This window comes from Ranitomeya imitator, chromosome 3 (genome assembly GCF_032444005.1).
Source record: "Ranitomeya imitator isolate aRanImi1 chromosome 3, aRanImi1.pri, whole genome shotgun sequence".
NCBI classification, from domain to species: Eukaryota; Metazoa; Chordata; class Amphibia; order Anura; family Dendrobatidae; genus Ranitomeya; species Ranitomeya imitator.
The window spans coordinates 776,410,136-776,424,761 of NC_091284.1; positions in this window are offsets into that span (position 1 = coordinate 776,410,136).

The window sequence follows — 14,626 nt, forward strand, 5'->3', positions numbered from 1 at the left end:
CACCGACTGGAGACACTGCCAAGTGGCCAGTGATGGTGAGTATGTCTGCATCACTGTCAGGAGGGATAGAGCATGCAGGGATGCTGACATTGGTGTTACAGTAGCCCCATCCTTACGCCCCCTCTTCTCCAAGCTCACAAGAAATCTCTGCAAAAGAAGTAGGGCATAGATAATCTCCTTGAATTTCAACGATCTCTCTTCAAGGCTAAATCTGCTCCAGACCACTGGAGCACAGGAGCATAAGAGAAAACCTGTTTAATGAAGAGAATTGAAGATACCTTTTCCTGGTCCATTTTTCAATTCGGCATCACGGATGGTACAACCTTGAAGGGGTGAAAATCTCGGGAGCAAGCCAATGGGCCCCAATTTCTCTGTTTGAGGCCACATTCTCTCTAGTCCACTAGAAGAAAGGTTTAATCTCTCACCTTCTTTGTGACCATGATGCTTCTCACTACCAATACATCCTAAAAGCAGACTAAGGCTACGTTCACATTTGCGTTGCGTCGGGCGCAACCGCGGCGACGCATGCGTCATGCGCCCCTATATTTAACATGGGGGCGCATGGACATGCGTTGTCTTACGTTTTGTGACGCATGTGTCATTTTTGGCGCAAGCGTCAGGGTGCAGAGGACGCTGCATGTTGCATTTTTTTTGCATCCAAAATCAAGCCAAAAATGGACGCATGCGTCACAAAACAATGTGTTTTTGCATGCGTTTTGCATGCGTTGTGCGTTGCGTCGCCGACGCAACGCCCAACAACGTAAATGTGAACGTAGCCTAAAGCGGGCGTAGTACCAATATCCTTGAATTGCAAAGTCTTTCCCTGTCTGGCAAGACCAGCCATCGCCTTGGAAAAATTGAATACAAGTTGGTATTCTTCCTCTTGGTCAAAGGGTAGAAAAGACCAGGAATGGGCATCCGTCTTGATATTCCTATCAGCCGTCCATCTGAGAATTAAGGATACCCTCTCTGGGTCCATCTTAACACCGATGTCCACAAAGATACGTCTTCGAAACTGTGAGGATGGCGGAAGCAGGTCTATGGAAGAATTGCCAAGTCTGTGTGGAGACAACGTCTCCATTTCTTTCCTATTGAAGAAGTTAGCTCATGACCAGTCGGCAGACCTGGCGGAGAAGATGATATCACTGGTAGCCAAACTGGATGTACAGGAAGCAGGCACCTCTCGTGACATGATTATCACTGATGAATCACTTCACTGGGTCTCCTGTCCAGAACAGGCTCGTGAATTTGCAACCAAGGAAGATCTAGGAGGCGTGGATGCAACACACCACACAACACATAGAAGGCGATCTTCTCCTTATTCAGCATTTCTATTCGGAGTTCTACTTGCTCAGTAACAACTGTGAGAGGAATTACTCTTGCCCAAGGTAGCTTCTCCTACAGACCCTGGGCTTTGCAGTTTCTCCCACTTCTAAGGACAATAACAGATGAGATGTTATGCGCTAAAGCAGCAGTAGCACAATCCCTTGGCATAACGGTGTTCCGACTGCTGCTCAGCCAGCCTGTGGAGATCAGACTGAACTAAAGGAATCCATCTTGTCTTCTTCCTGAGAAATCTCGCTTACAACAAGATACATTTCTGCTGACTTGACATTTCCTTTTATGGAAGTAATCATGTGTGCATTCCTTCTTTCAATAGCAGCCTTTCATTCACCTTCCAGATGATGTAACTTTCTACTGATAAAGACTGGTATAGATTGTTTATGTAAGAGATAGTGAAATATGAGCGCTTGTGCGCATGTCTGTAAAAGAATAATTCTTTTCTATATAAAAGGAGGGCAAAGCCCAGAGAGAGAGATGTGCTCCTGGGCTTCCCTTGTATATGATCACAGAATACCTTGTTTGCGTGTCATTTACTCAGGATCCCTACCTCTAGTAAGCCAGGGACTGAGAAGGACTTAACATTTCTTTGGCGCACCGAACAGGGACCCGAGATGAGAGTATTTGCTCGAGATTCACCTGCAGATACGGACAATGGAGATCTGGGATAATGGACGGCAAATGAACTGAAAAACCTGGCCAGGTAAGAGACATTATTAGTTCTCTTTTATCTGCCTTGTATTATCCGAAAGATCTCTATGAGCCGTGTCACGCTGGGTTAGTCTAGTAGTGAGTAGATACCTATAAAACTCGGGTTACTATATTGTATAGATTTATGAGTCCTGTCCCTGGCAGTGTGTGAACAGTGTGAAGGTTGTGGTATGTTGTGAAAGAAGAGCAAAAGTGCGTAGAAAAATAAGCCGAAATAGTTGGGGTATAAGCCTTATACACGGAAGTCAGCCTAACTGGGTCATGTGGTTGCGTCCTTTCGGGGAGACCTCCGCCCATGCTTGACTCTCATTTAAGTGCTTAACCTCCTTCATTTCTGGATAAGGTTTGATAGAATGAGCCCAGGACGCGGGTCCATGAGCCTGGGACAAGTATGCTAACTGACACAGAAAGTTTTGTGATCTGTATGGTGTTGCTGGGTCTGTTTGCGTGCATAATAGCACTTAAGTACATTCTGCACATTAGAAAGAATGGAGCAGATCAGCCCTTCAATATTTTAGCTCCCTAGGAGAGAAGGCAACGAGACATCACCTAGGATAAGTGATTGTCCAAACGTCACCTGGGGTAGAAATAGCTAATATTGAAAAAAAAAAATAAAAAAGAAAAATGGGAAATAAACAGACAAAAACCGTCTTAGGACAAGTGGAAGCAGCAGATATCATACAGGAAAGATGTGGGAAGACAGTCAGAAGTCAGATTAGAAGGGTAAGAGAAAAATTGGGAATTTCAGAAGCACTTATGTTCAGTACAGAATGGGAAAAACTGAGTAAAGAACGAGGTGGAATTATCAAAGACAATGGGTGGGAAGAAATCATACACTGTATGATAGAGGTCTCAAAAACAGCTAAAGAGGAGAATTGGAAGTATGATCCAGACACTTCCAAATGGATTATGGGGAAGGGAAAAAGTTGTGACATAATCCCACCACCTTACCTAGATCCAAAAGCCCAATCATTTGTACCATCTGGAGGAGCAGAAGGAGGAAAACAATTTCCAGCCTTGTATCCCAATCTTGGTGGGGTAGGAGGATGGGTATGTTCACACTGTGGACAACAAAATCCAGATTGGAGAAATGATTGCCTAGTCTGTGGTACACCTAGACATGGCGCTGTACTTGCCCCTGTTAGGGTAGTACCAAGACCCTTTAGGGAACCTGGTGCTGACGGGGTAATGGGAACTAGATATCACCAGACCCGACAGTATTTTCCTTGGTCCCCTGCTGAAGGTATGTCCCTCCTGCATAATGCGCCTGATCCCACTCAATATCCCATCCGATTTGCACAATACATACAACAAATCATGCAGACTCATGCTGGGGTCTGGGCGGACGGGGAAGAATTATGTAGAATGAAAATGTCCCCCGGACTTTTTCAGGAATTATTGACACACCTACAGCCCAATAGACCAGTGGCAGAAGGGGGTGCCTTACAGACAGAAGCATCAGGTACCCAGTTCACAGAGGCATTAATAATTTTCATGAGAGAAAAACAGAGGGAAAGGGGATCTACGGGTGTGATTATGCAGAAATTTGGGCAAAGTATTGAAGAATATAGTCAAGAATTAGAAAATAGCTTTAGGGATGAAGGATTGGATTTGACTGATGCTTCAGTAAGGAGACTTTTTACAAAACAATTAATAGAGGGGCTAGATCCGAAAATCAGAGAAAAATTTAAATCCTCTACTCCAGATTGGAGAACAATTGAACAACCAAATATTGTGAAACAACGATGTTTAGGAATAGTCATGGATATGAGAGAGAATCGTAAGCCTGTTAGAATAGCACAAGCTAATACAGGAGGAAGAGTGAGACACAACTTTCCTTGCCACTACTGTAAAAAGCCAGGTCATTTCCAAAGAGAGTGCAGGAAGAAGTTGGCAGATATAAAGTCAGGCAAATTTGTTCCCAGAAATAACCCTCCCCAAACGGACAACCAGCAGAAATCTACCATCATAGATGGTCCCATACCAGATTCAGATTGACTCGATGTGTTACAAACTTCCCTACCAGCTAGAAGACCTATGATACAGGTGAATGTGGGGGGGAGAGAGATTCCATTTTTGATAGATACAGGTGCAACTTCCTCAATTTTGAATCAAGATTTTCTTCCGAATCCGGAAGATATTTCAGAACAAACAACTTTTGCTGAGGGTTATGATGGGGTAATTCGAACACTGCCATATACTGTGCCCCTAGAGGTCTCATTAGGACCTAAATGTTTTGCATCCAGATTTTTGTATGCCAGAGGTGCCCCAACATGTTTGTTAGGAACTGATGTCCTAAAGAAATTAGAAGCTAACATCAATTTTAGGGAAGATGGCACAGTTATACTGACTATCCCTGATGATGCAGAAACATTAGAACAATATGTTAGAATTCAGGCTTTTGAGGATTATGCTGAAGAAAAAGAGTACACCACAGATCTAGACCTCTCAATGGTCCCAGAAACACTGTGGGCACAGGGTGACACCGATGTGGGACTATTGCATATCTCTCCTGTAAAACTATCTGTGCAACCAGGAACTGTTCTCCCACAGCTCAGACAATACCCTGTGAGTGCCCAGCAGGAACTAGCGATTACAAAACAGATAGAGGGATATAAAGAGAAAGGAGTTTTGGTAGAGATACAATCACCTGCTAACACTCCTCTGTATCCAGTCAAAAAGAGAACTCTTGATAAGAGTTCTATGCCCAAATATCGTATGGTACATGATTTAAGAGAAATAAACAAAGTTCTAGATCCAATCACCCCAGTTGTACCCAATCCTCATACGTTACTATCACAGATACCAGCCAGTTCTCAAGTATTTACTGTAATAGATCTTTCAAATGCATTTTTCTCGGTTCCTTTACACCAAGATAGTTGGCATTTGTTTGCATTTACATTTAAGGGCAAACAGTTGGCATGGACACGCCTTCCACAGGGAATGATACACTCCCCTACTCTTTATTCAAATGCCCTACAAACAGTCCTTCAGAGGTTTGAACCCGAACCACAGGTAGTAATTTTGCAGTATGTGGATGACCTACTACTTTGCTGCCCAGATCTAGAAACTGCAGAAAGGTCCACTGTGAGTTTACTATGTTTTTTAGAAAAAGAAGGGTGTAAAGTGAATAGACAAAAGCTACAAGTTTGTCAGACCAAAGTGGTCTTTCTAGGTCATTGCATTTCTCAAGGTAAAAAGCATCTTACACCACAAAGAACTGAAGCAATAAGACAGATGAATGAGCCTAGAAATCATAAACAGCTACGAGCATTTTTAGGAATAGTGTCTCATTGTAGACAATGGATTATACATGCCAGTCAACTAATGCAACCACTGTATGACTGTGTAAAAAGTGAACCTTATTTGTTGACAAAAGAAGGTCAGATTTCGTTCCAACAATTAAAAGATGCCCTTGTTTCAGCTCCAGCGTTAGGGCTACCAGACTACACCAAACCGTTTCAGCTTATGGCTGCAGAAGTTGATTCCCATGCTACAGGAGTTCTTACCCAGAAGCATGCAGGGAAACAAAGACCAATTGCATATCTTTCAGCAAGGTTAGATCCCGTAGCTAGAGCAGCGCCAACCTGTGTACGTGTAGTTGTTGCTGTCTCACTATTGTTGGACAAAGCATCAGAAATTGTTCTAGAGTATCCACTCACAGTTCAAACTACACATGATGTTTATGGAATATTAAACCAGGTCCAACCAAAACACATTTCCATGGCCAGACATTTGCGGCTACAGTGTTCTTTGTTGCTCCCCTCTACTATCACATTTGCTAGGCTTCAGACTCTCAATATAGCTACACTGCTACCTCTCGAGTCTGAAGGGGGGAATAAGGACACTGATCCACACGCAAATTTTTTCCCTACAGACACACATGATTGTACAGAGCTCATTTTACAAGAAACGGTAGGCTTACCCAATGTATCCGAAACACCACTTCAAAATCCAGATTTAGAGCTGTTTATAGATGGTAGTAGGTTTGCAGATGACACAGGTAACTTCCATACAGGGTATGCAGTTGTGTCAGAATCTGAAACTCTCAAAGCAGAACCACTTCCACCGAAACAGTCTGCACAAGAAGCAGAACTAACAGCATTGATTGAAGCTCTTAAAATAGCTGAGAACCAGACAGCTAATATATACACTGATTCTAGGTATGCACATGGTATTGTGTTTGATTTTGGAGTAATCTGGAGAGCTAGAGGTTACATGACAGCGTCAGGACAACCTGTAAAACATGCTTCTCTGATCAAACAGATCTTAGAGGCTGCACAAGAAACAAAAGAAGTAGCAGTAATCAAGGTAGCTGCACATGTGAGACTCGACACTAGGGAATCTAGGGGAAATGATAGGGCTGATAAAGCAGCCAAAGCAGCAGCTGTCAAACCCTTACAACAGGTTCATACTGTAAACCCCACAGAAAATACTGAAGATAGACTGAGACAAGCACAGGAAGATGCAGGAGAAGAGGAGAGGGACAGGTGGAAAAAGGAAGGGGCAGAAGAACAAGCGGGAATTTGGAAGAAAGATGGACTAATATGTCTACCTAGAGCCTGGTATCCGATTGTAGTTGGTGGACTGCACCACCCTACTCATGTGTCTGCAAATGCAATGACACTACTGGCAAAGCAAGTCTGGTTGGCTCCAGGTTTTGGCAACTATGCAAGAGACTATTGTGCTGCATGCGCTATATGCCTGGCACATAATCCCGGACAGACAACAAAGACCCCTATGAAGCACCACGTCCGACCTCTCTACCCGTTTCAGCGATTACAAATAGACTTTATCCAGCTGCCAAAAAGTAATGGGTATGAGTATGTGTTGGTATGTGTGGACATGTTCTCGGGGTGGCCAGAGGCCTATCCAGTTCGGAAGGCTTCAGCTAAAAACACTGCTGTAAAGCTAGTTGCCGAACTGATACCCCGTTACGGTCTCCCTGAAGTGATCGAGTCAGATAGGGGTACTCATTTCACTGGAGAAATATTTCAAAATGTACTGAAAATGTTGGGTGTTGAAAGTCAGTTACACACTCCGTACCATCCTCAAAGTTCTGGTAAGGTGGAACGCATGAATGGAACTTTAAAATTAAAAATACAGAAAGCCATGGCTGAAACAGGAAAGCCTTGGACAGAATGCCTTCCACTGGCCCTTTACTCAATACGCAATACCCCAAGGGGTAAGACTAAACTGTCTCCATATGAAATTTTGTTTGGCAGGACTGCCAATTTAGGATGTTATTTTCCACAGCAACTTGTGTTAAATATTGAGTCATTGACTTCTTATGTGCAAAATCTTCAGAAACAATTAACTAAGGTGCATGCACAAGTTTTTGCTTCCCTTCCAGATCCTGACAACACAGAAGGAAGTCACAAGTTGGAACCAGGTGATCAAGTCTATGTAAAAAGACACACCAGAAAGGCTCTAGAACCAAGGTTTGACGGACCCTTCCAAGTCCTGTTGACAACACCTACATCAGTCAAGCTTGAAGGAAAGGCATCATGGATACATGCAAGCCATTGCAAGAAAAGCAGTATAAACTCATGATATTGATGTTAATAATGATAACCTCAACGGAGGCGTGGGATAGACTGAATTCTCTAGCCCCTTTGAACAATAGATTCGTACAACATCATAGAAAATTAGTGCATGACTTGTTAAACAATACACAAACCCTGACAGATTGTTGGATCTGTACCCATTCGCCGGTATCAGCCACAAGTATACCTTTTCTAGCAGTTCCCGTATTAGCAGAAGAAATATTCGCTTGGCCTAATTGTTCAGACAACCTGGCCAACAACCAAATTGGTAATGCTAGGCTGTGGAATACTACAATCGCCATACCAATTGTGGGATGGGTAGAATTTCCTTGGTGGCAGGGTAATCTCTCAGGGAGTAACACACATCTACAATATTTAGCATTTAGGGGAGGAAAATGGGTACCTAGAAATAAGACTGGATTAACTAATTTAGGACAGGTCCCCACAGAAAATCTACAGCTTAGTTTCAGTACAACCGTCCCCCCCTCTGATGCTTTCAAACCTGTAGTATTGGAAAGATACATACATAATAGAAAATGGAAACATTCTAAATTGTTCCCCCAAGGTGATGCAAACAGTTGTACAAGTAAGCTGGGGAACCTGGTTTGTAATGAATCCAATGAGTATATCAAAGGAATGCCTGTATGTGGGAATCCCGCAGCCGGGTACTGTAGCCCCTTGGGACAAAAACCCTCTTGGTGTATGCTTCAGAATGTATCTAGATTTGTGGACTTGGCTCACAGATTGGTATTGCAGCACTCAGCTCTATGGGATCTGCCTGAAGGTACATTTTGGATATGCGGAGAAGGAGCATATAAATGGCTTCCCGTAGGTATAAAGGGTACTTGTACATTAGGACGCCTAACCCCGGCTACATTCATAATTTCAAATAAACAAGTGAATATGCAAGCCGTGCCCAAGCACACACTGTATAAAAGAGCTGCAGATAACTCACCACGTCCCTCGGGGAGGCCACATATAGTACAAATGGGAATTCCTAACAAAATTGCTAGTACCATTTTTATTTATCCTATGTTAACACAGATGTGGGATAAATTAGTTAGAGCCACGGATTATCTAGATGATCAGATCTGGGATATATTGGATATACTAAACACTAGTATAGCTGTACAGAATCAGCTTATAATAGTCACTAACCAACATACCCTGGTATTGGATTACCTAACTGCCTCACAAGGGGGTATGTGTCAAATCATCGGACCCACCTGCTGTCATTATATAGACCCGAATAGTACTATGAGTATGACATTTAAATTAAAGGACGTACAACGACTCAGAGATCAGTATGACAAAGACAAAGACCAGAATAAGGATAGCTGGTGGTCAGATACCTTTTCTTTTCTTAACCCAGCCAACTGGTTCAGAGGAATCGGTGGGTGGGTTGCTGGGATTATGCAGAGCATAATACATATAGTTATGATTATTGTAGTCATATACGTACTATTCCAGATTGTGCTCAAGAGTATCTCAGTATGCACAGATAAACTTTGTGTAATAGATGCAAGAGTATAAAGTTTTTTTTCCTTCTTCTCTTATGTTATCCTTTGCTAATACTGATTATTGCGCTTATTTTGCTATCCCTTTGTAATATCTGTACTTATTGCAAAACAAAGAAAAGGTTGCGAGAGTTAAACGGAAGAATTAATACTAGATTTGATTCTCTTATTGAATACAAGCATGTACATGTGTAATACCAAATAAAGGCTTTGTCTTTGGCCCTGTGGTAATAAAATAAATAAAAGAAAATGTCAAAGGGGGGAATTGTGGAAATCAGACTGAACTAAAGGAATCCATCTTGTCTTCTTCCTGAGAAATCTCGCTTACAACAAGATACATTTCTGCTGACTTGACATTTCCTTTTATGGAAGTAATCATGTGTGCATTCCTTCTTTCAATAGCAGCCTTTCATTCACCTTCCAGATGATGTAACTTTCTACTGATAAAGACTGGTATAGATTGTTTATGTAAGAGATAGTGAAATATGAGCGCTTGTGCGCATGTCTGTAAAAGAATAATTCTTTTCTATATAAAGGGAGGGCAAAGCCCAGAGAGAGAGATGTGCTCCTGGGCTTCCCTTGTATATGATCACACAATACCTTGTTTGCGTGTCATTTACTCAGGATCCCTACCTCTAGCAAGCCAGGGACTGAGAAGGACTTAACAAGCCTAACACAATCGACCTGCATGGGTTCAGAGAAGATGGCTGCCTGAGAAAGCTGGGTAACAAGCGGTCTCCGGAAGTACAAAGCAGTTTCCTCTCATGCCTCCCCTCTCTGGTTCGTTCCTGGAACCTGAGGTCAGTCCATATTGCCAGGTAAATCAGGTCATCTAGCGCAGCAGTGTTGTCTCAACCAGCCAATTCATCCTTCATCCTTCCAGACAAACCCTCACAGAAGGCAGCTACCAATGCTTTGTCGATCCAAGTTCAGAAGACAGGGTGCAGAACCTGGAGAAGTTTGAGAAGGGAAGATACAGCAAAAGACATACAACTCGACTCATCGAAAAGTGTATGGAAGGCCACCAGGAAGGCCTGCAAATCTGAGGTCACAGGGTACCCTCTCTCCCACAAGGGGCTGAGCCATGCTAGAACCTCTTCTGCTAGGTGGGACATTAGGAATACCACTTTAGCCCAATCAGATGGAAACTGATGGGCCAACATTTCATAGTGCAGCGTGCAGTGGTTTAGGAATCCAAGGCACTGCTTAGGATCCCGGTCATAACTTGGCGGAGCAGACAGATGAGAATTAGCTCCAGGAGCATAAGTTTGAAGCTGAGTAGTCACAGCCATAGTTACTACAACTTGGGCTGAAGTGGATGAAGGAACTGTTGTCAGGGCATTCAAACGGGTTTTCTCTGTCCACAAAGAGAACAAAATTGTTGCCTCCTGATCTCACTGTCAGATTATCTCTTGGTATAACTCCCAGGGCGGAGGGGGTCTTGAGATGAGCAGGGTCCATGGCCTGTAAGAACTGTCATGCACATGGATCATGGACCCACTGCGCCAATATCTGGGCTTACCCTTGGAGGGGCATGACTGAGTGGCCACCTGATTTTTGCTAGAGCTCCTGATGGTGGAGTAAGGCTTGAGCTGCAGGTGGCCGTCGGGTACCACTCCAGGGCAGTACTGCGGCATCTGAACCCAAGGGTCATGATTAGGGTTGAGCGACTTCTGTTTTTTTTAGGGCCGGGTTGGGTTTCACGAAACCCGACTTTCTCAAAAGTCGGGTCGAGTGAAATCGGCCGATCCTATTAAAAAGTCGAGGTCGGCCGAAACACGAAACCCAATGCAATGCAACGGGATACTAATGGTTCCCAGGGTCTGAAGGAGAGGAAACTCTCCTTCAGGCCCTGGGATCCATATTTATGTGTAAAATAAAGAATAAAAATAAAAAATAGGGATATACTCACCCTCGGACGCGCCCTGGTACTAACCGGCAGCCTTCCTTCCTAAGAATGAGCGCGTGAAGGACCTTCGATGACGTCGCGGCTTGTGATTGGTCGCGTGACCGCTCATGTGACTGCTCACGCGACCAATCACAAGCCGCGACGTCATCGAAGGTCCTTCACGCGCTCATTCTTAAGAATGGAAGCTGCCGGTTACAGCGGTTAGTACCAGGGCGCGTCCGAGGGTGAGTATATCCCTATTTTTATTTTTATTCTTTATTTTACACATAAATATGGACTCCGATACCGCAAATATTGGCCGATATCCGATGCTTGCGGTATCGGAATGAAACTCGACTTTTGCGCGAAGATCGCCGACCTCATGGCCGACCCCACACAGGGATTGGGTCGGGTCTCATGAAACCCGACTTTGCCAAAGGTCGGCGACTTCTGAAAATGGCTGACCAGTTTCGCTCAACCCTAGTCATGATTGCAGACACAGACTCTGAGTCCAAGACAGGACCGGATATAGATGCAGGTTCAGACAGTGTGGATCCTGGAACACTTGACAGGATGGGCACAGATGTAGGATCAGAAAGTGCAGATCCATCCTGGAACACTTCACAGTGCGGACACTGGTGTAAGTTCAATAAAGAAGAGGTAATGGGTCGCCACTCTGCTCTAGGTTGTGGTCCACATGAAAAGGAAATGCAATTGCGGATTCAGCAACAGGTTCTGGTTCTAAGAGAATAGGTTCAAGAACAGATTTGGGACTAGGTTCAGGGACCTGATTAATTAGCAGTGCCAAACTCAATCTAACACTAAAGAGGGTGTTATACAGGTACCTCCCTACAGAGGGGGTGCCTTAAGTACTACATGCCTTCCAGTTATTGGCTGGGGGCAGATTCAGAGTGTGTATGCTAGCGAGGAGTGCGCAAGCACTAAGCAATGCCAGGAGATCTGCTGGCCCATGAGCAGAAATCCGTGGCAGGATAGGGAGACGCCGCCGAGCGGCAGTGGCGGTGAGTATGTCAAAGTACTTGCCAGAAGGAGGAAGAGGTAACATACAGAGATGCCAACATGGATGCCACACGGGTGAAGCACACATAGACACACGGATAGCACACAGATGACACACGGATTGAAAACATGTATAGATGGAAGTTGAAAAAAAAAAGCACACGGATAGTAAAAACAGAATGTCACACACAGACATCTTCATATGTGCACCTGTGAATTGGCCTTACTGAAACATTTTAATAAATTAACCTTAACTATCGCTTTAATAAGATTGATTTCAAAATCCAAAATAAAAGAAGCACTCGCATCACAATTTTTATCCTCTTAATATATTGCAATCATCATATTATATTATATATACCCAGTTAATTCTTCTCTTTTCCATTAGGTCTATGACAAATGAAAGGACAATAGACTTCCAGTTTCTACATAGAGGGAAAAGAGAAGAATTAAGTGGGTTGAAGGGCAAAATATGCAATTGTAAGTACACAGTTTATATTACGAGTATATAAACTTTGATGGGAGTGCTTCTTAAAGTCGTTTTTTTTAGAAGATGCAGTCAGTCATTATTTAGGATTACACAATTAATAACATTAATTAAAAGATTAATAAAGTTTTCTTCAAGTTCATCTTGGGGCAATATCAGTGTCTCCATGTTACGCTACCTGTTTTCTGTTCCATGCCTGTTTCCCTTTCTTTCTTCTGTGTTCATCCCCTCCAGATACATTTCCTAAAGATGTCTGTGCATTAGTTGTGAGTTCATTATCATTGTTAGTAAAATCCAAGTTGTGACCTGTAGTTACAGCTACCGAATAAGAATCACACAGATATGCTAGTTCAAAACGCGTAGGCTATTGTTATATTTTTCCAGGATGTTCTTTTAATGGTCCCCTATTTGTTATATCTGGATGTTCAAAAAAGCGTTTATATTTTTATCCAAATTTTGGAAATTAAGTGCTGGACTCCTATAGTGTTTTCACAATTTAGGGGCTTCCCTTGCAACTGTAATTTGTGATCCGAGCATTTTCCACGGATTCATCAGTCGTTTGAGAGGTGAGATGAAAATAAATATATTTGTTCTATTGTGACTGACAGCCACTGCATCTTCTGTCACCATGTGCTGGAGTCCAGATTTTTTCATGTAAGTTTTTAATATATCGAGTTCTGTATTTGAATCACTTTTTGTTCCGCAAAAACTTATAGATACGTTTTTTCTCAAATTAAAAAAAAAAATGTTGTAATTGATTCTCTGTGAGTCTGGCTTTACAAATAGCAATTAACTCATATTCTTTTTTTGTTTTGCTTAAGCACTAAACACATCAAGTTACAGAATGCTCAAGATGCATTTGTTTCCATTCTTTTTTTAACTGATCATTGAGACTGAATTTTAACAGGTCGGCTCACGAAGGAGAAGCAGAATATGGAGCAGATGTCAGACAATTCATAGAAAAAGACTTTTATGTCGACGACTGTCTGAAAGCCACGCCTTCAAATGAGACTGCCATCAGTCTTCTCAGGAGAGCCCAGGACATGCTTGCCTGCTCGAACCTTAGGCTTCATAAAATAGCCTCAAACTGCCAAGAACTCATGGAACCATTCCCTTCTCAGGACCTATGAAATGGTCTCAGAGACCTAGACCTGGGGTCAGACACTGCACCAATGCAATGTAGCCTCGGGCTTTTCTGGAATCTACAGTCAGACACTTTCACCTTTCAGGTCAGCCAGGAAGAAAGGCCTTTCACACGTAAAGGCTTCCTGTCTACCATCAACAGTCTGTACGATCCCTTGGGTTTTGCAGCTCCTGTTACTATACAAGGCAAGGCCCTACTAAGAGACTTAACTAGGGAAACATCTGACTGGGATGCACCTCTGCCACCTGATAAGAGGATCCAGTGGGAAGGGTGGAAGAACTCGTTAGCAGCCCTCTCCAACCTGAACGTACCAAGACCATAAACCCCTGTGCCATCTACTGAAATACAAAGGCAAAAACTGTATGTATTTGCAGATGCTTCTATCAAAGTGATTGCCGCTGTTGCCTACCTCAAAACTGTAGACTCCAAACGTCAGTGCCACATTGGGTTCGTTATGGGGAAGGCCAAACTTGCACCACAACCAGAGCACACTATACCCAGGATAGAGCTTTGTGCCGCAGTCTTAGCTGTTGAGTTAGCGGAGTTCATCACATCCGAAATGGATATCGACTTGACACAGGCCAAGTTCTACTCAGACAGCAAAGTAGCCCTGGGATATATCCGCAAGGAAACCAGGCGATTCTATGTTTATGTCAATAACAGAGTGCTACGAATCAGGAGATCAGTTCATCCGAAGCAGTGGCATTACATACTCACGGACCAGAATCCCGCAGCTCATGCAACTAGGGCAGTTGACGCAAGTCGACTAGGAATCACAACATGGCTCTCAGGACCAAAACTATTGTACATTGAGGAATGTTTTCCAGACACCTTTGAACTAGTAGGAGAGGACTCAGATGCTGAAATCCACCCTCAGGTGTCTACACTTCATACAATGACCTCTGTGATCCAGCTTGGATCTTGCAGGTTCGACAGATTCTCAAGTTGGAAGTCGCTTATTTGAGCCATTAC